The sequence below is a fragment of the Notolepis coatsorum genome (genome assembly GCF_963971535.1).
Source record: "Notolepis coatsorum genome assembly, chromosome: 5".
NCBI lineage: Eukaryota > Metazoa > Chordata > Actinopteri > Aulopiformes > Paralepididae > Notolepis > Notolepis coatsorum.
The window spans coordinates 37,011,684-37,036,934 of NC_140169.1; positions in this window are offsets into that span (position 1 = coordinate 37,011,684).

Genomic DNA, 25,251 nt, shown 5'->3' on the forward strand with positions numbered 1-25,251 from the left:
TTGACCTTACTCCTAGAACCCACCTCACCCCTGCCCACTTTGACAACCTAGGATGGCTTAGAGTAGACGACAGAGTACAGCAACTTGCAATGGGCCTGGTCTACAAGATACACTACACGACCAAGGTACCCATGTACATGTCAAAATACTTCCCAAAGGTCAGTGAATACCACGATCACAACACCAGAGGGAGCTCCACAAATCATGTTAAACCCAGATTCGGCTCAAACAAGGGACTAAACACGTTTCGCAATTATGCCACATCAATGTGGAACGCCCTACCCAAAGCTGTAAAGGAATGTGGATCACTACCCACTTTCAAAACCTCTCTCAAGGGACACCTACGGGAGACTGCAATTCAACACTGGCCCCTGTAAATATCCTAACCCAACCCCCTCCAATGTACAGTCATTTACCTAGTATGGTTTTGTCAATAGTCCAATGTACAATTTTGTTTGTTTGTACAGTGTCCCCCCCCCCTCAATGTACAGTTTTGCTTGTATATACAGTGTGCCCCCCCCCCCCCCCAACCACCTCCAATGTAGATTACCCAGTATGGCTGTCAATATCCCAGTGTACCCACCCCCCCCCCACCCAACCTCCTCCAATGTACAGTTTCTACGTCAAATGTATATACTCCCTTTTCCTGACTCCTTCTGTATCACAAACAGTACTGTATTTGCAAATCTGGTATGTCATAAATGTATAGATGTAGCAGTACTGACTATCTGTATGTCATGTATGTCATATATGTCCTGATGAATTGAAAATGGGGGACCCTGATGTAAACAAGACGAAAGTCTTTCTCTGGTCTGCATCCCCTTAACAATTGTGTGTATTGAGCTGTACTGTATTGTACCCATTCTGCAATCTGTTAATAAAGTTTTCAATCAATCAATCAATCGTTTCAAAGTAAGCACACATTTTTGAGAAGCCTTGTTCTTGGTCCTCATTCTTTGGCCTTCCAGACTTTCTCCGCTTTGGATTACAATCAGGCTGAAATTCCATGGGAACATCACGGTCACACCGGAAATGTGTGCTACAAGCATTATGATACACACAGTCTGCAGCATGTAGATAACTATTATAGTATTCAATTCTACCTTTGACTTTGAATGACCACTCATCATTTCGTTTATCACAGCTTTGCAATATAGACTTTGCAAAGTTGTCTGTTTTCACGTAACTGTAGTCGGCACGTCCTTCATGAACATTTGTGCCGCAGAAAAGGCTATTGAAGTTTGGCTATTGAATAGAGCTTCAGACTGCCTAGTACTAGTCCTTTTATTAGTGGTACTTGATTCACCGCTCTGTTTCCTCTGTAAATGTAAATCAATATCTCGGCTATGTATGTACATTTTGCGGCATTCTGAATGTACTTTCATGCCAGCAGTCACATGAACAGTGTCACCTCTTTTAACACTAGCTTTATTGATCCCATCAGCACCTTTCTGACGAATCTCAACAAAATCACTTCCATCTTCCAATTTACAAATGGGACAGATCTGGGCACTGAATTCACTCATCACTTTAGAAATCAGATAATGGTCAAAAAGAAGGATTCAACTATGCTAGCTTGAGAGCTGGAGAGTGCAAACACCTCTGGCAAAGACTAGGATGAAACTGGGGCTTAAATAACACTGCCAGGCCAGACACGCCCAGGCATGCCCAAACACAGGACTAGGTCAGAAAAAAAAGAAAGAAACTGATTCAGAAAAAGAAGGCTTCAACTATGGTAGTTTGGGAGCTGGAGAGTGCAAACACCTCTTACTATAACAACTATAATGGTCAAAAAGAAGGCTTCAACTATGCTAGCTTGAGAGCTGAGAGTGCAAACACCTCTGTCAAAGACTAGAATGAAACTGGGGCTTAAATAACACTGCCAGGTCAGACACGCCCAGGCATGCCCAAACACAGGACTAGGTCAGAAAAGAAAGAAAGAAACTGATTCAGAAAAAGAAGGCTTCAACTATGGTAGTTTGGGAGCTGGAGAGTGCAAACACCTCTAACTATAACAACTATAATGGTCAAAAAGAAGGCTTCAACTATGCTAGCTTGAGAGCTGAGAGTGCAAACACCTCTGACAAAGACTTGAATGAAACTGGGGCTTAAGTAACACTGCCAGGTCAGACACGCCCAGGCATGCCCAAACACAGGACTAGGTCAGAAAAGAAAGAAAGAAACTGATTCAGAAAAAGAAGGCTTCAACTATGGTAGTTTGGGAGCTGGAGAGTGCAAACACCTCTAACTATAACAACTATAATGGTCAAAAAGAAGGCTTCAACTATGCTAGCTTGAGAGCTGAGAGTGCAAACACCTCTGTCAAAGACTTGAATGAAACTGGGGCTTAAATAACACTGCCAGGTCAGACACGCCCAGGCATGCCCAAACACAGGACTAGGTCAGAAAAGAAAGAAAGAAACTGATTCAGAAAAAGAAGGCTTCAACGATGGTAGTTTGGGAGCTGGAGAGTGCAAACACCTCTAACTATAACAACTATAATGGTCAAAAAGAAGGCTTCAACTATGCTAGCTTGAGAGCTGGAGAGTGCAAACACCTTTTTTAGTAAGCTATTTGTATTTGTATAGTCATTTTAAGCTCCTGGGCGCCAGTTTGGACACCATCTTGAAAATGATGCCTTTCCGGAAGGTGTATTTTCCTAGATTTTTAGTATGTTCACAAGCATGTCTAGAGGTACCAGAATCAAGTGAAAAATCATAGTTATATATTTTTTTCTATTGAGATATATAGCCATTTTAAGCTTGGTCTGCGCCATTTTGGACGCCATCTTGAAAATTAAGCCTTTCTGGAAGGTGTATTTTCCTAGATTTTTAGTATGTTAGTGAACATGCCCAGAGGTACCAGAATCAGTTGAGAAATCCTTTGCACCATATTCTCAATTTGAGATATAGCCATTTTAATATCTCCACCGCCATCTGGGACGCCATCTTGGAAATGGCGGCTTTCGGGGGGGTAGATTTTGGTCGACTTTTAGTATGTTATTTAGCACGCCCAATACTATCGGAATCCATCGAAAAACCTTTTGTATCAATTGTTTTTGGGTTAAGTGCTTTTTTTTCATAGATTGACTCGCCTAAAAGGTATGGTTTCTCACCTACCTTGACGTGATCTATTTGGAGATATCCACGGCACGTGTTATAGGGGTTAGGGAATCTGATATCGTAATTTGGTTGGCTACAGTGGCAAAGTTGAGGGAACGCATATAAGTTTGGTAATGTTTGTTTTGATTCTTGTTTTTTTGCTGAGTGATGTATTGTGAGTGTGACTCATGTTGAGGTCCTGGGGTGAGCGGGGGGAGGGGGGGGGGGAGAGAACGAGCGAGTGTCCATGTTAGGATGATCACTGTACAGTTGTATCAGTTGTTGTCTTGTCATGTGGTGTTGAGTTACTGTCTTGGGAAGTCTTTTTATGTATTGTTGTTGGTGTATTGTGATATGTTTTGTTTCATGTTGGAAAAAAGAAAAAAAAAAGAAAAGAAAAATATTTGATAAAAAAAAAAGGAAATAATCTATTCTCGAATATGTCGCGTGTGGATGTGAGTAGTGCGTGTATTCCCTGTCCAAAACATGCATCCCCCTCCAAACGTCTGTAATTCCCATTTCTGCCATTTGTATATTCATATACCTACTGATTTGTGGTCTCCCTTTCCTAGTACTTGTAGTGTCCATGTCATGATTTAATACCACATTAAAATCCCCCGCACATATCAATATCCCTTCCAATTCCATTGCTATCATGTCATAAATGGTCTCAAATAAACATCTCTCACTCTCCGGGGTGGCATATACATTTACTAACGTCACCATCTGTCCCTCCATTTCCCTTTCACCAGAACAAACCTCCCCTCCTTGTCCCTTATGTCTTTGACCATTTAAAATGTTACCGTGTTCTTGATCAATATGGCTACTCCTCTCCTCAGGGTCCGTTTAAAGGAACTATAATATGCATTCTCATATCCAAATCTTTTCAGTTTCTCGTGTTCCTGTGCTATAAGATGAATTTCCTGCAAAAATACCACTTGCATCTCACCTTTTCTACATTTCAACATCACTTTACTCCTCTTTATCGGATTATTCATTCCATTTACATTCAACAACATCATTTTTATACCTTTAACCTTTGCCATATTCCTTCTTTGTTCGTCTGTCAGTCCCACCCATGTCACATACAATTTTACCTTCGGTTCTAGCCTCCGCTCTCTTTACCATGTACCCATAATAGTTAACAAAAAAGAAAAACATAAACCCTACATAAAGTGCTCCCAAGGTGTTCAGGGGTTCCCTGTGTCCCCCCCTCTCCCCTGCTGGCGGGTGAAGAGTAACTGCTCTCTTAGTGAGAGGGCTCTCCCTAGCGGCGTGGGGGCCTGAAGCACTGGCCCCCATCTTCTCACTATAATTGTCCAGCATTCGTGCTGTTTAGTGCGTTCGAGCTCCTGTCCAAAGATCCCCACCTCCTAGGTCTCTCTTAATGTGAGTCACACGTTCCATCGCCTCTCCTTCCACCCAGTCAAACGTGTGGTATCCTCTGTGTGCGCCCATATATATATATTTTTTTATCTATTTCCTATGTGCTGCATATTTATCTTCTTAATTACTTCCATCTGTGATACTCACAATGTATGTATGTGTGTGTTTTCTTGGATAAAGCCAAATGCAAGAGAGTGTTTAGACACTTGTGTTCAGAAAAGAAAATTCATTATTACAGTTAAAGATATGAGTATAAAAATTATACGTAAAGTTCAGAAAATATAGCCATTTTAAGCTTGGTCTGCCGCCATTTTGGACGCCATCTTGAAAATTAAGCCTTTCTGGAAGGTGTATTTTCCTAGATGTTTAGTATGTTAGTGAACATGCCCAGAGGTACCAGAATCAGTTGAGAAATCCTTTGCACCATATTCTCAATTTGAGATATAGCCATTTTAATATCTCCACCGCCATCTGGGACGCCATCTTGGAAATGGCGGCTTTCGGGGGGGTCGATTTTGGTCGACTTTTAGTATGTTATTTAGCACGCCCAATACTATCGGAATCCATCGAAAAACCTTTTGTATCAATTTTTTTTGGGTTAAGTGCTTTTTTTTCATAGATTGACTCGCCTAAAAGGTATGGTTTCTCACCTACCTTGACGTGATCTATTTGGAGATATCCACGGCACGTGTTATAGGGGTTAGGGAATCTGATATCGTAATTTGGTTGGCTACAGTGACAAAGTTGAGGGAACGCATATAAGTTTGGTAATGTTTGTTTTGATTCTTGTTTTTTTGCTGAGTGATGTATTGTGAGTGTGACTCATGTTGAGGTCCTGGGGTGAGCGGGGGGAGGGGGGGGGGAGAGAACGAGCGAGTGTCCATGTTAGGATGATCACTGTACAGTTGTATCAGTTGTTGTCTTGTCATGTGGTGTTGAGTTACTGTCTTGGGAAGTCTTTTTATGTATTGTTGTTGGTGTATTGTGATATGTTTTGTTTCATGTTGGAAAAAAGAAAAGAAAAAGAAAAGAAAAATATTTGATAAAAAAAAAAGGAAATAATCTATTCTCGAATATGTCGCGTGTGGATGTGAGTAGTGCGTGTATTCCCTGTCCAAAGCATGCATCCCCCTCCAAACGTCTGTAATTCCCATTTCTGCCATTTGTATATTCATATACCTACTGATTTGTGGTCTCCCTTTCCTAGTACTTGTAGTGTCCATGTCATGATTTAATACCACATTAAAATCCCCCGCACATATCAATATCCCTTCCAATTCCATTGCTATCATGTCATAAATGGTCTCAAATAAACATCTCTCACTCTCCGGGGTGGCATATACATTTACTAACGTCACCATCTGTCCCTCCATTTCCCTTTCACCAGAACAAACCTCCCCTCCTTGTCCCTTATGTCTTTGACCATTTAAAATGTTACCGTGTTCTTGATCAATATGGCTACTCCTCTCCTCAGGGTCCGTTTAAAGGAACTATAATATGCATTCTCATATCCAAATCTTTTCAGTTTCTCGTGTTCCTGTGCTATAAGATGAATTTCCTGCAAAAATACCACTTGCATCTCACCTTTTCTACATTTCAACATCACTTTACTCCTCTTTATCGGATTATTCATTCCATTTACATTCAACAACATCATTTTTATACCTTTAACCTTTGCCATATTCCTTCTTTGTTCGTCTGTCAGTCCCACCCATGTCACATACAATTTTACCTTCGGTTCTAGCCTCCGCTCTCTTTACCGTGTACCCATAATAGTTAACAAAAAAGAAAAACATAAACCCTACATAAAGTGCTCCCAAGGTGTTCAGGGGTTCCCTGTGTCCCCCCCTCTCCCCTGCTGGCGGGTGAAGAGTAACTGCTCTCTTAGTGAGAGGGCTCTCCCTAGCGGCATGGGGGCCTGAAGCACTGGCCCCCATCTTCTCACTATAATTGTCCAGCATTCGTGCTGTTTAGTGCGTTCGAGCTCCTGTCCAAAGATCCCCACCTCCTAGGTCTCTCTTAATGTGAGTCACACGTTCCATCGCCTCTCCTTCCACCCAGTCAAACGTGTGGTATCCTCTGTGTGCGCCCATATATATATATTTTTTTATCTATTTCCTATGTGCTGCATATTTATCTTCTTAATTACTTCCATCTGTGATACTCACAATGTATGTATGTGTGTGTTTTCTTGGATAAAGCCAAATGCAAGAGAGTGTTTAGACACTTGTGTTCAGAAAAGAAAATTCATTATTACAGTTAAAGATATGAGTATAAAAATTATACGTAAAGTTCAGAAAATATAGCCATTTTAAGCTCGGTCTGCCGCCATTTTGGACGCCATCTTGAAAATTAAGCCTTTCTGGAAGGTGTATTTTCCTAGATTTTTAGTATGTTAGTGAACATGCCCAGAGGTACCAGAATCAGTTGAGAAATCCTTTGCACCATATTCTCAATTTGAGATATAGCCATTTTAATATCTCCACCGCCATCTGGGACGCCATCTTGGAAATGGCGGCTTTCGGGGGGGTCGATTTTGGTCGACTTTTAGTATGTTATTTAGCACGCCCAATACTATCGGAATCCATCGAAAAACCTTTTGTATAAATTTTTTTTGGGTTAAGTGCTTTTTTTTCATAGATTGACTCGCCTAAAAGGTATGGTTTCTCACCTACCTTGACGTGATCTATTTGGAGATATCCACGGCACGTGTTATAGGGGTTAGGGAATCTGATATCGTAATTTGGTTGGCTACAGTGGCAAAGTTGAGGGAACGCATATACGTTTTGTAATGTTTGTTTTGATTCTTGTTTTTTTGCTGAGTGATGTATTCGAGCTCCTGTCCAAAGATCCCCACCTCCTAGGTCTCTCTTAATGTGAGTCACACGTTCCATCGCCTCTCCTTCCACCCAGTCAAACGTGTGTGCGCCCATATATATATTTTTTTTTATCTATTTTCTATGTGCTGCATATTTATCTTCTTAATTACTTCCATCTGTGATACTCGCAATGTATGTATGTGTGTGTTTTCTTGGATAAAGCCAAATGCAAGAGAGTGTTTAGACACTTGTGTTCAGAAAAGAAAATTCATTATTACAGTTAAAGATATGAGTATAAAAATTATACGTAAAGTTCAGAAAATATGTGTCTGTGGGGGTCTGTGTGTGTGTGGGGGGGGTGTGAATTGGGCCCTCTTAGGTGTTAAAACACCCCATGGTGGCTAGAAGATTAACAGTTTAAGGGATCTACAGAGTTAGAGTAAAACTCTGACATATTTACACGCATCATTCAAATACAAATGGTTTATATTTTTGTAACATGTACATCTACAAGTATTGTATTGTAGAACCATATACTCATAGCATCTTTTTTGTTCACACAATGGAAGGGGTCGCTGTAACATAATCTGACCAATGCCTAACTACCTTACAGTCATGCATTTGTCCTAATAAACTAACCTACACTATAACATGCAGCACTTCGATGAATATTGTTACACAGGTGACAGAGTTGTATTCCCCCCTGATCACCTATCGTACAGAACTTGTAAGTCGTTTTGGATAAAAGCGTCAGCTAAATGACTAAATGTAAATTATGTAATACCAACTATTTGACAGTTTTGGGACACAGTGGTGACCATACAATAGAGATAGCTGTAGTTATTATTACTTATTTCTTATTTCGTAAAACTACTACAATGTATTAAGATATAAATGTACCCTATATTCGAGTCTTTGACAAGGTTATGAGGTTACAGATCAGAGAAAGACTTTAGTCTTGATTACATCAGAGTCCCCCATTTTCAATTCATCAGGGCCTATATGACATACATGACATACAGATAGACAGTAGTGCTACATCCATACATTTAGGACATACCAGATTGCAAATACACCAGTGTTTGTGATACAAAACAACAAAAAGAGTGATAACTTGTAAGTGTGTGTGTGTCTGTATGTGTCTGTCCAAGCTGTTTTAACTGTTTCAAGAGGGTATTTCATATGTCTTAAATTAATTAATTAAGACTTATTTCTGGATATAGATCACATCAAAGCACTCTAGCTAAAGTTAACTAACCGTCCATGAATGTCCATAGACTGGTTCAATGGTACACCTGTATTTATAAAGCATTTATAGGTCAACTACCGTTTTTACCACGGTTCAAACCCAATTTATATGTCACAGTACCCCTGAAAATAGCACAGATTTTGGGTAAAATACCTTCATGTTCTCTGATAGCTAAGCCTGTAAAGGATTTTAAAAAAAACTTTGAAACTGCACCCCTTCACCACCCTATCTGATTTTAAAGTTCCAAATTAAGGGCATTTTAAAGAATGAGACCATTCAATATAGTTTGCTTCACTGCATAACGTGGTGTTATATTTTATATTTTTGACCTGAACATCTCTCCGATACCAACCTCCTGCAAAACATTACCTTCCAACCTCTTTTTACCCCCCAAAACCCATTCAATATAGTTTGCTCCACCTCAAATGTAACCCCAGGGCCCACTTTGCCTTTTTTATGTATCAGTCTGCTTTTTGTGTATTTTTAGGTGTTTGTTGTTGCTGTCATTTGGGGGCCAGGGCCCTCATGCATCAACGTGTTCTACGCACAGATCTGTGCGTAACCCGTGCGTACGATCATTTCTAAGCAAAGAGTGGGATTCATCAATTTCGATTTGAACTTGACTTCGTGCGTACATCTACGCACATTTCAGACCTGGCGTACCTAGCTCCCAGTGGTAGAATATATTATTACAACAAGGAAATGAGCTTCTGTGCATAATAACACTGGATGTTCTGTATGAACCGTAGTTCATTATAGTTCATTGTAAGATAGCAACAGTAGTGTAATTATGGTCAAAACCCTATAAATAGCATTTGGAATAATAGATCTTTCTCTCAGAATGAATGCAGCATGTCATATATGTTACGATGAATTGAAAATGGGGGACCCTGATGTAAACAAGACGAAAGTCTTTCTCTGGTCTGCATCCCCTTAACAATTGTATGTATTGAGCTGTACTGTACTGTACCCATTCTGCAATCTGTTAATAAAGTTTTCATTCATTCATGGTTTATATAGCGTTATCGGAATATACGGGGTGTAGGCTACTGACTGACTGCGCTCCGCGTAGCTTGATTGATTGATTGATTGAAAAGTTTATTAACAGATTGCAGAATGGGTACAGTACAGTACAGCTCAGTACATACAATTGTTAATTGGGGATGCAGACCAACTTTCGTCTTGTTTACATCAGGGTCCCCCATTTTCAATTCATCATAAATCATAAAGCTCAACTCGTTATTATTTTGCGCACAGACCGCCGAAACACGGGAACGTTTTGATTATATTTAAAAGGCTTTACGTTAAACGAAACAAGTGGAATTTCGAAGCTGTAAGCAGAATAAGTCATATGAATATAGTGTTCTTCCCCCTTTTTACTGTACAAGAAAGAATAGAAAACGCATTGCAATGACACCATGCAGATAGTGGACAGACTATATGATGGGATTCAAGTTCATGTATTGAAAGGCAGGATACATCATACATGCAGTGAGATTCATTGTTCTATGCTCTCGTATTATATTGTTTATATAGGCTACCCAATACTGACATCAAAATAGATTGTAGTATGCCTCTAGAAATCATATGCAGCAGGTAGAAAATTGACGGGAGATCCATCGCGATTTGGAATAGAATTGAGGAGAACTTTAATCCGTGGGTATTAATCAAACAACACGGGAAAAGGCAGTCATATTCCAGCGCGGTCTTTATTAGCCGACAACAAAATAGATGCCTCTAAAAATCATATAGCCAATCGAACACAACTAATAAAGGCATTCATACAGCACGGTTATAATGACACACAACCAGCGCCAAACAGTGGTCAACGAACGGTCTTTATTAGTATTTTGAGCTGTCCAGGCAGAATTGCAGCAATGGTTTTAGGGAGCCGTTGATATCTGACATCACCGTTTACAAGTCCGCCTTTTATTTATCCCATAAATCATAATACGCGATAGTGTCTTCTTGGTTCGACAGCAGTGAATTCTCCGTGGAGTCCCGCTCGGGTCGGTCCATTATTTCACATCCCATGGGGGGTGTTTCCTCATTTTCATGACCATATATGGATAATCATGCACGAGCATTGACGGTAGAACAAAGTGGTATTCATCAACACGGAGGACCATAGAGCCTGCGTACGCACGTGTGATGAATGCCGACTTCCCTGTGCGTACGCTAGTTCTACATTCCGTGCTTACGTGTGGAAGTAGGTCAAGTTCAAAGTCCACGTTGATGCATGAGGGCCCAGGTCTAGCTCGGAAAAAAGGGATCTATGATTTCAAATGACTACTTGGTAAAAGGTATTGCAACTGTCATGCAGGAATTGCAACTCTAACGTGCTACACACAAGTAAAACAGACATAATATTTGCAAACACTATAGTTCTAAACAGTGTATTACAAAATCTTTGTATCTACTATAGACATTTTGCAGTTATATCAGTGTCACCTGAGAACATGTACATGGGTAAATGTACATTGGTACATGTAAAAAACATGAGTTTCAGAAGTACAGAATACTTTTATACAAAATGCTTCTTTCTGCTATGCTCCAGAGACTGTGCTAGGCAAGAGATAAGTATGAAATAAAATAGTATAGCATGTAAAATAGAAGTAAAACTAGAAGTCACGTAGACACAGTGTTCAGTATATACATATGTACAATGTTCGATGCAGAATAGAAGTAACTGAGTTACCATACAATATACAAGATACTATGCAATACTAATATACAATACTATATAGTGCAAAGCAGAAATGGGGGTGAGGTACAATTTAGGCACAATTTACAGTAAGGTGTACACAGGTATGGGGTGTTTAGGTGTTCTAAAGTGTGGAGAGTGGGTGCTGCAATGTGTTGTTTGTTTAAAGTGAGTGTGTGCGTGTGGATGTGTGTGTTGTGAGTGCATTTGATGGTTGTTGCATAGTGTTATTGTTCGTTATGCAATAACACATAATCCTATTGAATTCTGAATTTTTTGTTTATTGGCTGAGGGTCAATGATACACTTAAAACAGACATAACAACATAGTTTTTTTACCTGTTTACACAATGATAAGAAAAGAGGTTAAATACAAAAAGTCTTTCATTACAGATGTATTTTAGAAGTTTAGTAAGATCAAGCCCCAAATATCTCCTACGTCTTTTCTTTAAGCTGTTCTAAGATACAGTATACAACAAATACATTTCTGAATTACTTTACAGAACAGCGTCTAGTTAAAATTGTTTTTTCAGGTGCAATAAGAAAGCCCCTGCAACTTTAAGCTCTCGATATTTTGGACCTGTATTACAAACTACAGTTACACACAGCATGAAATATTCAATCAACACAAAAGTGACAGTCGAATAAAACTCAAGATATTGTATGAGGTGTTTTTAAAAGGGCGAATTAACTATTTATACTAGATTGAATCAATAGTCAGAAGGATCTCTGCATGTAGGAGGATAATGCTAATTTGTCAGGGGTTGACATCTATCACCCCCATGACACCTCCCTCCTTTGTAAGACAAGCAGTCTGGTGTTGTAATTACAGTGATTAGACTCGTTTGCCTGTTTTCACTTTTATCAGGATGTAAGGGGATACAAAATCTATATAATAATAAGCTGTATACCAACTGTCATGCAAGAATTGCAACTCTAAAGTGCTACACAAGAGTAAAACAGACTATATGCAAACACTATAGTTCTAAACAGAGCAATGCACAAATCTTTTATTTTTTTTGGTATTTAGTATAGACAATTTGTATTTATATCAAGGTCATATGAAAACATGGATGCATTAGATTTAGCAGAAACTAGTTTCCATCTGTACACAGATAACATGATATCACATAATCCTAGTGAATTCTGATTTTTTATTGAGTGTCAATGTTACACATAAATTATAAACATCTAAAACCATGAAACTGACCGATACAGTTAAAATAGACGTTTACACAATGATAAGGTAAAAACAAAGTGTTTCAATACAGATGTATTTTTTTTATAAGTTTAGTACGATCAAGCCCCAAAGGTATTTTCTTTAACCTGTTCTAAGGTATATTATACAACTAGCACATTTCTGAATTACTTTGCAGAACAGCATCTAGTTTTTAGCCACACTAAATAATAAGAAAGCCCCCTGAGTACTAGTTTATGCTCTCAATATTTCGATAAGCATTAAATCCTACAGTTACACACGATAGGAGATATTCAAACAGCTCAAAGATAACAGTTCTAAGGCAAATAAAAATCTAACTCACTCACCATAGGTGAGTTAGTGTGTCGTATGGCTAACACGTATGAAAGTAACATAAATGTGAGGTTTCGCCTTTCCCTGGACCTTTAATTCCCTGTCTCCTCACCTCACCAGCCCCCACCCTTGCAATGTTTTACTCTCCTCTGCTCTTCAACAGCCCCCACCCTTGGACTACCTTTCACAGCTGTTCAGAGTTTATGATTAGCGCCCCAGAGGGCTTTAAATACCTGGACCTCCCCTCCAGTCCTCGTCGGGTCGTTCTGTATGCTGCTTCTTTGTTCTGGACTCTGTATCCTTTTATGTGTTCAGTGTTCATGGAGTCCTGGACGTTACCATCACCTGCCGCGTCTCCGGCGTGAGACGAGGTGCCAGCCATCACCACCTGTCGCCGTTTGCCTGGAGTGGGACACCGTCTGCGCTCTCTAATTCCCTACGGGAGGTTTTCGTGTGTTCCCACTCCAGACGGCAAGCCGGCACGCATCGCTTCCTATTCCACGGGAGGATGCGTCCCTTCAAGCCGGCGCGCTCCCACTCCAGACGGCAAGCCGGCACGCATCGCTTCCTATTCCACGGGAGGATGCGTCTCTTCAAGCCGGCGCGCTCCTACTCCAGACGCCCAAGCCGGCGCGCATCGCTTCCTATTCCACGGGAGGATGCGTCTCTTCAAGCCGGCGCGCATCGCTTCCTATTCCACGGGAGGATGCGTCTCTTCAAGCCGGCGCGCTCCTACTCCAGACGCCCAAGCCGGCGCGCATCGCTTCCTATTCCACGGGAGGATGCGTCTCTTCAAGCCGGCGCGCTCCTACTCCAGACGCCCAAGCCGGCGCGCATCGCTTCCTATTCCACGGGAGGATGCGTCTCTTCAAGCCGGCGCGCTCCTACTCCAGACGCCCAAGCCGGCGCGCATCGCTTCCTATTCCACGGGAGGATGCGTCTCTTTAAGCCGGCGCGCTCCTACTCCAGACGCCCAAGCCGGCGCGCATCGCTTCCTATTCCACGGGAGGATGCGTCTCTTCAAGCCGGCGTGCTCCTACTCCAGACGGCAAGCCGGCGCGCATCGCTTCCTATTCCACGGGAGGATGCGTCTCTTCAAGCCGGCGCGCTCATACTCCAGACGTCAAGCCGGTACGCATCGCTTCCTATTCCACGGGAGGATGCGTCTCTTCGCTTCCGAGGAGGATCTCCTTGCCAGGGTTCCGCCGTCGGAACCCTGCCATCCCTGTAAGCAGCTCTGGCCCTCGCCCTGTCCAAGGCCTTAACCCTGTTTCTCTGTCCCTGTCTCCAGCCCGCCTCACCAGGCCTCTGTCCCTGTTCCCCCTCTCCATTGCCCCTGGTCCTGCCCTGACATTTTGCCCTGGCCCTGTCCCTTAGCCTTAGCCCCTTAGCCTGCTCGCCTCTTAAAGGCACAGTGCCGCTTTTTGTTTGTATTGAATAAATGCCCTGTTTTGGCTTACTCTCATACCTGTCTTGTGTTGTGCGATTGGGGTCGGTTACAAACCCGAACAGTACGACCCGACCAGTCGACGACCCCAGCCAGCACAGACAGTGTATGTGAGTTTGCCCTTTTTTGTTCCCCTGTTAGCTTCCCTGTTTAGTTTCCCCTGTTAGTTCCCCTGTTGACTCCCCTGTTAGCTTCCCTGTTAGCCTTGTTAGCTTCCCTGTTAGCCTCGTTAGCTCCCCTGTTAGCTACCCTGTTTCCCCACTGCTAGGACTGCCCCTTCAGCTAGCAAGGTCAGTTTCCCCGCTGCTAGGACTGCCCCTTCAGCTAGCAAGGTCAGTTTCCCCACTGCTAGGACTGCCCCTTCAGCTAGCAAGGTCAGTTTTCCCCACTGCTAGGACTGCCCCTTCAGCTAGCAAGGTCAGTTTCCCCGCTGCTAGGAGTGCCCCTTCAGCTAGCAAGGTCAGTTTCCCCCGCTGCTAGGACTGCCCCTTCAGCTAGCAAGGTCAGTTTCCCCACTGCTAGGACTGCCCCTTCAGCTAGCAAGGTCAGTTTCCCCACTGCTAGGACTGCCCCTTCAGCTAGCAAGGTCAGTTTCCCCACTGCTAGGACTGCCCCTTCAGCTAGCAAGGTCAGTTTCCCCGCTGCTAGGACTGCCCCTTCAGCTAGCAAGGTCAGTTTCCCCACTGCTAGGACTGCCCCTTCAGCTAGCAAGGTCAGTTTCCCCACTGCTAGGACTGCCCCTTCAGCTAGCAAGGTCAGTTTCCCCACTGCTACGACTGCCCCTTCAGCTAGCAAGGTCAGTTTCCCCACTGCTAGGACTGCCCCGTCAGCTAGCAAGGTCAGTTTCCCCACAGCTAGGACTGTCCTTCCAACTAGCTTGTTCTCTCATGCTGGTCCAGCCCTGTCTGCTAGCCTAGCTCCGGCAGCTAGCGCAGCCTCTTTGTTAATGTAGCAGTACAGCTAGCATAGGCCCTGTAGCTAGCAGTGCCCTGGCAGCTACCCTGTCCCTCTGCTAGCCCAACTTTTGGTGTAGCTTCCCCTGCTAGCATGGCCCGATTTTTTTTTTGTTTGTTGCCTTGTCATGTCCCCTGCCCCGCTGTCTGATTTTTTGGGTCGCCCGGTGGCTCCCGTGGAGGGGGGGGTACTGTGAGGTTTCGCCTTTCCCTGGACCTTTAATTCCCTGTCTCCTCACCTCACCAGCCCCCACCCTTGCAATGTTTTACTCTCCTCTGCTCTTCAACAGCCCCCACCCTTGGACTACCTTTCACAGCTGTTCAGAGTTTATGATTAGCGCCCCAGAGGGCTTTAAATACCTGGACCTCCCCTCCAGTCCTCGTCGGGTCGTTCTGTATGCTGGTTCTTTGTTCTGGACTCTGTATCCTTTTATGTGTTCAGTGTTCATGGAGTCCTGGACGTTACCATCACCTGCCGCGTCTCCGGCGTGAGACGAGGTGCCAGCCATCACCACCTGTCACCGTTTGCCTGGAGTGGGACACCGTCTGCGCTCTCTAATTCCCTACGGGAGGTTTTCGTGTGTTCCCACTCCAGACGGCAAGCCGGCGCGCATCGCTTCCTATTCCACGGGAGGATGCGTCCCTTCAAGCCGGCGCGCTCCCACTCCAGACGGCAAGCCGGCGCGCAACGCTTCCTATTCCATGGGAGGATGCGTCTCTTCAAGCCGGCGCACTCCTACTCCAGACGCCCAAGCCGGCGCGCATCGCTTCCTATTCCACGGGAGGATGCGTCTCTTCAAGCCGGCGCGCATCGCTTCCTATTCCACGGGAGGATGCGTCTCTTCAAGCCGGCGCGCTCCTACTCCAGACGCCCAAGCCGGCGCGCATCGCTTCCTATTCCACGGGAGGATGCGTCTCTTCAAGCCGGCGCGCTCCTACTCCAGACGCCCAAGCCGGCGCGCATCGCTTCCTATTCCACAGGAGGATGCGTCTCTTTAAGCCGGCGCGCTCCTACTCCAGACGCCCAAGCCGGCGCGCATCGCTTCCTATTCCACGGGAGGATGCGTCTCTTCAAGCCGGCGCGCTCCTACTCCAGACGGCAAGCCGGCGCGCATCGCTTCCTATTCCACGGGAGGATGCGTCTCTTCAAGCCGGCGCGCTCCTACTCCAGACGTCAAGCCGGTACGCATCGCTTCCTATTCCACGGGAGGATGCGTCTCTTCGCTTCCCAGGAGGATCTCCTTGCCAGGCTTCCGCCGTTGGAACCCTGCCATCCCTGTAAGCAGCTCTGGCCCTCGCCCTGTCCAAGGCCTTAACCCTGTTTCTCTGTCCCTGTCTCCAGCCCGCCTCCCCGGGCCTCTGTCCCTGTTCCCCCTCTCCATTGCCCCTGGTCCTGCCCTGACATTTTGCCCTGGCCCTGTCCCTTAGCCTTAGCCCCTTAGCCTGCTCGCCTCTTAAAGGCACAGTGCCGCTTTTTGTTTGTATTGAATAAATGCCCTGTTTTGGCTTACTCTCATACCTGTCTTGTGCGATTGGGGTCGGTTACAAACCATAACTGTAACTGAGGGGTACAATTCCCTGACTGTATTAATAAGTATGGTATCATTAAACCACTACTGTCTTATGTACATTACTACTGGCCATACAGTACACAGGTATCTTATGATGAACACTTCCCACAATGACTCGGTTCCACACAAAACTGGGTTTAAGTATTTATTAGCAGCAATGATAGTACATAATATACTTTACTTTGGATGCGCTTATAAGGCAAAGGAATGTGCGTAGGCAAATCAATAACGTATGTCCATTCTCATATTACGCAGGAGATAATAATACAACCTGAATCTTAGGAATTATATCTATGGTACTCTGGTAAGATAGCGGGAGATACTGGTAGGGTCCCTCCGGTCGTAAGCCAGCAAGGGGAGAGGATTTGTCTGTAGTAGAGTCTGGGTCAACGATGATAAAGAGACTCCAAGTACAGGAGACGGTGCAATAATCTCTTGATCCGCAGACGAATACAGCTGTTCTCCGTAGCATGCAGCTCCGCATGGAAGAAAGCTAGCCGGCCTCAGGCTTCTGAGAGGTGGGCTCGACGTGGCTCCTCACAGGGTAAATCCCACACAATTGTGGGTGTAGTCGATTCTCCGCTCCATCAATTACAGGACCAAAAGCAAATATAATCCAGCCGAAAAGGGCTATGCAGTCGTCGGTAGGTTATCCAGTGTACATGATCCACGCGGTCCTCGTCTAGGGCTCCTCGGGTGAAAGCGCCAGGGTAAGCAGCCCAGCCTGGATAAGCACACTAGCTGGTACGAGGAAACGTTGGTGATGCTGGTCACTGTAGAACGGTAGCCGCACGATACACTCTACATAAATAGACTATTACTGAATTAATAGAATAGGTCGAACTCGACGGTACAGCGTTAAACTCTGATACTTCAGTTATTAATTCGCACGCGGTCTCAATGCTCTATTTGGGGCCAAACAGGCCATACTTCACCGCCCGTTGTATCGTGGGTGAGGCTTCAACTTATTGGGTAACTCTACTTCTGTATTCACCTGCGCCGTATTTATACGTTAGGTGAACAAACTAGTACGAGCTTTATTCCTGTCTCATATCCTTGCGCAGAACCGTTCATGTCCAGGCAAGTCTTTGGCGGTGACTTTGAACCAGACCTTGGAGGTATGGCAATGGCGCCTAAGGGACCGCTGTCCAATAGGAGAACGAAATATTATGGTCTGTACTAGGCTAAAGGGATATTCCGTGTATATGTACAAGGAATACACAAGGGATATCAAACGATATACAAATATTATGCAATATATATCAATCAATAAATATATATATTCGGTTTAATCTGATCCTTCGTAACAGCCGCCTCCTAATTAGTCCCACCTAATTAGATAAGCAGAGACAGATTAACCGCACTGTCCACTACTCAATGTCTGTTGTGAGGGTAGGGCAGTTCTCAAAGTCAGGGGGTCATGGTCGTCATCAATAGTGTCGGGGAGCCTTGGCAACTCTATTAGCCTCGCCACGGGCCGGGTGTATATCCGCCCTTGGACGAGCACTTCTGCCGCTCTGACCTTTCCGTCGGCACCGGTGATCACTTTGCTTACGCGGCCGGCCGGCCACATAGCTCGGGGTAGTGACTGGTCGATAATCATGACGACTGTTCCTTCTGTCAAATTGTCTCTTTCTTTTACCCATTTCTGGCGGGTCTGTAGAGACGGTAGATAGTGGAGTAGGAAACTGTTCCAAAACTTGTCAGCCAATACTTGACTGTACCTCCACATTCTTCGGCCGTTCGCTTCTTCAGGCCTGTACACTGTCTGTGGTAGCGCGGGGTCCAGCCGCCCCATCAAGAGAGTGTTGGGGGTGACTGGGTCGACATCTGCTACATCACTTGAGACGTAACCGAGGGGCTTTGAGTTCAATACTCCCTCGATCTCCATGAGGACTGTCGTTAGGACTTCCTCCGCCACGGTCTGGGCCCCAAGCACGGCGTACAGGGCTGTCTTTATTTTTTTTTTTACTTACATTTTTATTTGCATTTTTGATTTACAAACATCTCAGACAATACAATTAAACAGACAGAAACAATAAAGAAAAAATTATAACATCAAAAAGAATAGTGATGCACCGATGTGAAAATGGTGGCCGATACCGATAACCGACATTAATATTGCTGTTCTGGCCGGCACCGACATCCACCGATGTCGACATCTCTGCACAGAAAACACTTTTTTATGATAATCAAACAAAGAGCTACTTTCCAAAACGCATACTTTTTTTTTACTTTTGTAACTTATTTTCAGAAATTACTGATATTTTGAAACAATTTAAGGCCAAAACATGTAAAAAGAAAAAATAATATTAATTTTAATTAAAAAAAAGAAAAAATTATATCGGCCCATATCGGCCCTATCTTGATATCGGGCCGATACCGATGTGTAAAAAAAACGGCCATATCGGCCGATATTATGTCAGCGGCCAATATATCGTGCATCACTAAAAAAGAAAACAAAAATAAAAGAGAGGGGGTGACATGGGTTCAACGGTCAATTCTATCTTTACCTTGTTTATTTACATTTCACTTTATTTTATAGTTCCCTTGTTCCCTTTTCATTCTTTTTTTTAACCAATATGTTTATAGGTATTTTCTTTTTTTTTTCAGTTTAACAGCATCAGTTCAACAACCATACAAAAGGAAATGCTACCAACTGCCCCCCCCCCTCCCCGAGTTACAGAAAAATAGATGCATATTAACCCCCCCCCCCCCCCCCTGGAAAAAATATAAAAAAAAAAAAAATCTGCCAGACCCCCCCTCCCTCCCCCCAGACTAGGACCTCGACAAATTCAGTTTTTTCTCTTTTTTTACACATTTTGAGAGTTTTGTAAACCCAGTTACACCCGTCTAACAGGTGCCCATACTTCTACACCAAACAAATAAATGTCTACCATTACATCTTTTCTCTTCAAAGAGCAACTAATAACATTTACAGTATCATTCATTGCAATATATACCCTTCAGAAAGACAAAAGGGAGCTTCAATAATAGCCTATATCATCAACCTACTATGTAATCTGTTCTAAGTATTGCCTAAACCCAGCCCAGCATTTATCAAAGAGACGTGGTTTTTTCTTAAGATTGAACATTATTTTCTCTGATGCCATGTACGAAGAGATTTCACTAAGCCACATAGACATGGGGGGGGATTCAGCACTTTTCCACAGCATGGCAATACACTTGTTCCCTGCAATCATGGCCAATTTAATGATCCGCACCTTGCCTCTCTTATCTGGAGAAATGTCAGACATGTCTCCTAATAATGCTAATTTAGGTGTACATGGGATCTCAAGGCCTGTGACCTCTTCGAGAGTCTCCCAAATTGAGCCCCAGTAAGGTCTCAGTTTGTTACATTCCCAGAACATGTGGAGCAGGCTACCTGTTTCCGTTGAGCACCTAGGGCAAAGGTCAGAGATAGCCTCATTCATCCTGTGAAGTCTTTCCGGCGTAAAATAGGTTCTATGGAGAATGTTAAATTGCATAAGTTTATGTCGAGTGTTATATGAAAAAGATAGTGCAGACTCACATAGTGATTCCCATTCATCTTCATCAAAGGTACAGTCCAGGTCCCGCTCCCATTTGTTCTTGGCATTTAGGGGTATAATTTCTGTACTGGTCAGGATTCTATCATATGTTAATGATAGGATGCCTCTAGTGTGAATAACTCCTTTTAGAATATCATCTATGAGGAGGGGTTTTGGAAGAGTGGAGTTTCCTCCCTGACCTGTACCTATGAAGTGTCTGACCTGTAGGTATTTAAAGAAATTAGTAGTTGGAAGGTGGAAGGCGGCACGTAACTGTTCAAAGGACATAAGTATGTTATTATCAAATAGGTCCCCAAAAGTTTTAATTCCCTGAGTGTACCACTTCTTGGTGATGCCATCTCTAAGTGATTCTGGCAAAGCTGGATTGTTGTGGAAGGGAGTCTTCCTGTGAAATGCAATAAAGCTACCAAGATGTGTCTGAATCTCAAACCATGTTCTTGCTGTGTGTTTAATAAATGGGTTATCTGAACAATTCTTCAGGGTGTGGTACTTCCTGATAAAAGGAATTCCGGCCAGCGGTACGTCCATCGTATGGCATTGTTCTATTTGTCTCCAGGCAGGGGAATTAGTCGACTCATTCTGCCAAATCCACAGAGCCCTTGTCTGTGCAGCCCAGTAATAGCGTTGGAAGTCCGGGAGTTTCAGTCCACCACACTGGGGGGAATTATATAGGGTTTTAATTTTAATTCTAGGGACCTTCCTTCTCCATATGAATGCAGATATTATCCTTTGTAATTTCTTGAAGAAGTTCTTATGTATAGATATAGGGAGGGTTTGAAAAAGATAGAGAAATTTAGGTAGGATGTTCATCTTAATGCAGTTCACACGTCCGATTAGCGAGAGAGGCAGCTGCATCCATCTATCTAGGTCCTTCTCCACCTTTTTAAGTAGTGGGTCATGATTTAGTAAGAAAATTGTATCTATTTGGTTCGGGATTTTTAGACCCAAATATGTTACAAATTGTGAGTTCCACTGGAAGGGGAAATTGGACCTTGGCATTTTTTCGGCTAGTGAGTTAAGTGGCATGGCCACGCTTTTTTGTGCATTAATCTTGTAGCCTGAGATTACATTATACTTTGACAGTGTTTCCATAAGGGCAGGCATGGATGAGTCGAGATTGGTTAGAAACAGGACTATGTCGTCCGCGTATAAAGAGATGACATGGCTCTCAGGACCCACCTTGACCCCACTAATAGCTTTATGTGACCTTATTGCTATAGCCAGGGGTTCGATTACCAGCGCAAAAAGTGTCGGGAAAGAGGGCAACCCTGCCTAGTACCGCGCCTTAGAGGGAAAGAAGGTGAAATCTCTGAGTTGGTCTGTATCCTGGCTGTAGGGTTAAGGTACAGCATATGGATCATTCTTAGCATATTTGGGCCAAAGTTCATTTTTTGTAGAACAGCGAAGAGAAAGTGCCACTCTACTCGGTCAAATGCCTTCTCCGCGTCCAACGAGATCGCTATGACTGGGTCTTCTATGGATTTGGCACAATGCGTCAAGTTAAGAAATCTTCTCACGTTGTCTATTAATGAGCGATTTTGTATGAAACCGGTCTGGTCCGTATTAATAAGTGAGGAGGTTACTCTCTCAAGTCGAGTGGCTATGATTTTAGTAAATATTTTATATTCGTTGGAAAGGATCGAAATTGGTCTGTACGACCCGCATAAGGTAGGGTCCTTCCCTGGTTTTGGCAGGACTATAATAAGAGCTTGCTCAAGGGTATCAGGTAGTTGGTCATTCTCAATAGAGTAGTTGAACATTTCTAGGAGAGGGTCTATCAATTTGCTAATAAATGCCTTGTAGAAGTCTATGGAGAAGCCGTCCGGCCCTGGAGCTTTCCCTGGCGTCAGTTTTGATAAGGCATCTAGTATTTCTTGCTTAGTTATCGCCTCGTCAAGGACCCCCCTTGTGCCTTTTGTTATCGTAGGTATGTCTAGGTTGTCCAAGAACTCACACATCTCCTGTCTCTTCTCCCCCTGCGAGGAGTAGAGAGACTTGTAGAAGTCTGAGAAGGCCCGATTTATGAGCAGTGGGTTCCGGGTCAACTCCCCTTTGTCGCTTACCCTAATGGCCGGAATACACCTAGCGGCATCCTCCCTTCTAATTTGCCACGCTAGTAGTTTCCCTGCCTTGTCACCCTGCTCATAGTAGCGATGTTTCAACCTTGACATAGCGTTTTCTACCTCTCGCGAGGTGATAGTGTTATATTCTGCCTTTTTTGCCGTTATCTGAACCAATAAGGTCTGTGATTGTAATAGGGAGTGTTGATTTTCAAGCGCTTTTATATCAGACTCTAGTGAGCGTAATTTGGTTTGATATTGTTTCTTTTTCCAGGAAGAGTAACTAATAATGTAGCCTCTTATGTAAGCTTTAAGGGTCTCCCAGACTATAGCTGGTGAGGCCGAGCCCCTATTACTCAATAAATACCAGTCCAACTGTTTGTTAATTAATTTGACAAAATCCTCATCGTTATTTAGAAAATTAGGAAACCTCCAGCGTTTGGAGTTTGTGTGAGAGTCGCTTAAGGCTATTTTAGTCAAAAGGGGGGCGTGGTCTGAGTGTGTCATGGCTAAGTATTCGCAGGACGAAACAAGATGGAGTTTTGCTGTATGTATAAAGAACGTATCAATCCTAGAATAGCTGTTGTGCATGTGTGAGTAGAAGCTGTATTCCCTTTGAGATGCATGCCCCTCCCGCCATGTATCCAACAAATTAAGATCCATAAGTTCTTTTTTAAGAGCCTTGGCCGCTGAGGTCAAAGGTTTAGGGGTAGGGGAGGATCTGTCCATAGCAGGGTCTAATACCAGGTTAAAGTCACCACCAATTATAAGTTCTGAAGGGGCGCATGTCACTTTAAGAAAAAGGTTCACATAGAAGTTAGGGTCATCGTGGTTCGGACCATATACATTCAGCATAGTGACCAGTTGGTCTCCCATATATCCCCTGACTAAAATATATCTTCCCCCTTTATCCTTTTCAACTAGGTTCTGTTGGAAGGGGATCCCTCTTCTTACCAGAATAGCCACCCCCCTTGCTGACGATGTGAATGAGGAGAAAAATATTTGCCCTTGCCATTGTTTCCCCAGTTTACTGTGCTCTGCGTCATCCAAGTGAGACTCTTGCAGGAAGGCCACGTCTATTTGATGTCTTCTGATGAAGCTAAGCACTTTACGGCGTTTAACTTGCCGGTTAAGACCATTAATATTCCAACTCAGAAACGAGTATGTCATTCACCCATGTGGTTGGTATAGCTGTTTAGTAGGACACTGGGATACCTGAAAACATGGTATACAATACCTAGATGTGTAAACATTATAAACCAATTCACAAAAACAGTCCTGTCTGAACCCCTCCCTTTTCCCCTTAATGCCCCCCCCCCCCCCCCCCCTTCCCATAAAAAAAATAAATCCCCCTGGCCTATAAATCCTCCCGTAATCTTGCGTAGTACCATACCCTATCCTACCAAGCGGAGCCGGGCTCCCTACCAGGTTTAGGTTAAGTAATTAAAGGTGTGGGTACGAACATCTCCTTTAAGCATTTCAAAACATGTATATATATATACACACCCTTCTTTTTTAATATATATATTTTTTTTTCAGGGGTAATATCAACGCTTAAAATGCTTAAATGTAATGTGCACACATGTATGAATAAACATGTACACCTACATATACCCATTAGCACATAACCGTCTTGAAATTAAACTTAGTAATATGAACTCACAACAAAAGGTCCCGTGAGGCTTAACAACATCTCAAGTCCAGTGTCGCCAATAACGACATGTATTACCCGGCGGTTAACATTTCAAAAAGTAATTAGAGTATGAGGCTTATTGCCTGGTATGTGTCTTTATTTACCGCTCCTTTATGGTCGAGTGACGACCGCTGGATCACTTCAGCATAGCCGGGTGGTGCTTACTCAGATACGTCTCTGCCGACCCCGGAGAAGTAAAAGTACGTCTGCCCTCCGGTAGCTCCACGCTCAAGTTAGTGGGATGGAGCAGCTTGAAGGATACGTTGTTCTCGTGTAGCTTCTTCTTCAACGGCATGAAGGCTTTTCTCTTCTTGTAGAGGGCCGTGGACATATCCTTGAAGATCTTGATAGTAGAATTACCGTATGCCAGTGATTTCTTTTTCCACGCCGCGTCCAGGATTCTCGTCACATCGGTGAAACGGAGTAGCTGGATCACTATGGCTCGGGGGAGGCTGCCTTCTTCGGGACGGCGTTGGAGCGTACGGTGAGCCCGCTCTATCTAAATGGTTTGCCCGGTGTCCAGCTCCAGTATTTTGGGGAGCCATTCCTGTAGGAAATCGATAGAGCTTTTCCCCTCCACACCTTCTGGGAATCCCACCAGTCGCAGATTCTTTCTTCTCCCTCTGTTTTCCAATTCGTCCAGCTTTTCCCTCAGACCGCAGATCTCCTCCTCTGTGTCTTTCCTATGATCGCTGAGGTCTTGTTGTAGGTAGTCGAGGCTATCACTGAAGCTAGCTTGCACTCCCTCCATTTCCTTAACACGTTGCCCCAGTGCCTGGTTGTCACTGATAAGTCTTTCCACCGAGATGCTTAGAGAGTTCATCTTAAGTTCCATCATGGCTTGAATTCTGTCGAATACTTTCTCCAGTTCCCCAGTAAACCATATCGGCGGTGTTTCATCGTTAGCTTCGACGTTAGCTGCATTAGCTTCCCCGTTAGCCGGTGCGTTAGCTCCTTGCGGTCTCACTAGCACTATTGCTAACGTGGGCGATGTCACCGTCTTCCTGCTCGGTTCGGTCCTTTTGGGTGGCATTTCTTTGTTGGTTATGTGCTTAATAAGCGTGGGTTGACATAAACTGAAGTTAGGCGGAGTATGTTCGATACATCAGGTTTTTCAGGATTTTTGTGTAGGAGCCCGTTCCACTATGTCCTTCCTCTACGCCGCCATCTTTTGGTTATACTTCAGG